We start from the raw sequence: 1,175 nt of genomic DNA, 5'->3' as shown, positions 1-1,175 counted from the left end.
AATTTATGAACCAAATTCAATGCTAAATCAACAGTAAAATACCAAACTTCAAACTCAGCCTTCGCATCAGTCAGATGCTTTATTCCACTCTTTTTTTCAACCTTGTTTGGATAAAATCTAATTAAATTCGATGATTTTGCGATTTTATTGCCAAAAGAAAGCATAATTGAAAATTATGCAGAAATTGCAAATGATTTTCTTATCCAATTTATCTGCATATGATTCTTTTAGTATCAAGAAAATAAAATTATGCATTAGTTAATTATATTTAATTTAGCTGACGAAATTGAAACTCCATAACTTTAAGGCCGTAGAACTAAATCTCACTAATATTTAGACTGCTATTCAAATTTAACAGTAGTTATCTGTCTATATTAATAACAGTTATTAATCAATTATAAGTATTTAATATTGATAATTAGTATATTGATAATATTAATAATTATTATTTGTTTGTAATCAATTTATCCAAAAAAAGAATTATAGGCGTCAAGAGTGAAAATACTAAATTATATTAATTACATCATATTTGGGCAGTTATAAGCTTTTGGTGACATGTCTTAATTATGGTTGGTTCATCCCTAGTTCATATATATATATAAGAAAACAACAATAATTACTGCGTTGTAATTTCCTTCATAAGTTGATGTATGGCTGGCTGTCGGCAAAAAATCTGTATCATGTCTGTGCCTATGTTTCTTTCTAATATAATGTGAAATTAGTTGGCATCTGATTTGCAATTTACTCTATCAATATATTACTTTTGATATAATAAATTCTATAATTGATTAAGCCTGTGAAAATTATTAAAAAAATGAATATTTATCTTGTTAGAAAACACCTGACAAGAGGAAATTCCAACCCAAATCGAATCTTTAGTTAGACATGAATTGATTACATAACAAATATGATATGCTTATGATGTGATTGCAGAATAGTTCAAGAAGAGTGACAAGTCACGTAATGTATGTACAACAATTGCAACACAATTTAATCGATTTGACTAAAGTTGATTCGGATAAAAAAGAATTCCACACAGCGTTCCCCCACCCAAACACACACATTCAAAAGCAAACAAGTGTAGTTATATATCCTCAAAAAAGGAGACAAAATTGTAGAATGATAAACTAGTTGGTGAACATAAAAACAACCAAGCGCTAGTTGAAGAAGATGAA

The sequence above is a fragment of the Sesamum indicum genome, linkage group LG1, assembly GCF_000512975.1.
Source record: "Sesamum indicum cultivar Zhongzhi No. 13 linkage group LG1, S_indicum_v1.0, whole genome shotgun sequence".
In the NCBI taxonomy this organism is placed as follows: Eukaryota; Viridiplantae; Streptophyta; class Magnoliopsida; order Lamiales; family Pedaliaceae; genus Sesamum; species Sesamum indicum.
The sequence above is the reverse complement of the archived record's forward strand: the minus strand, read 5'-3'. Positions refer to the sequence as shown.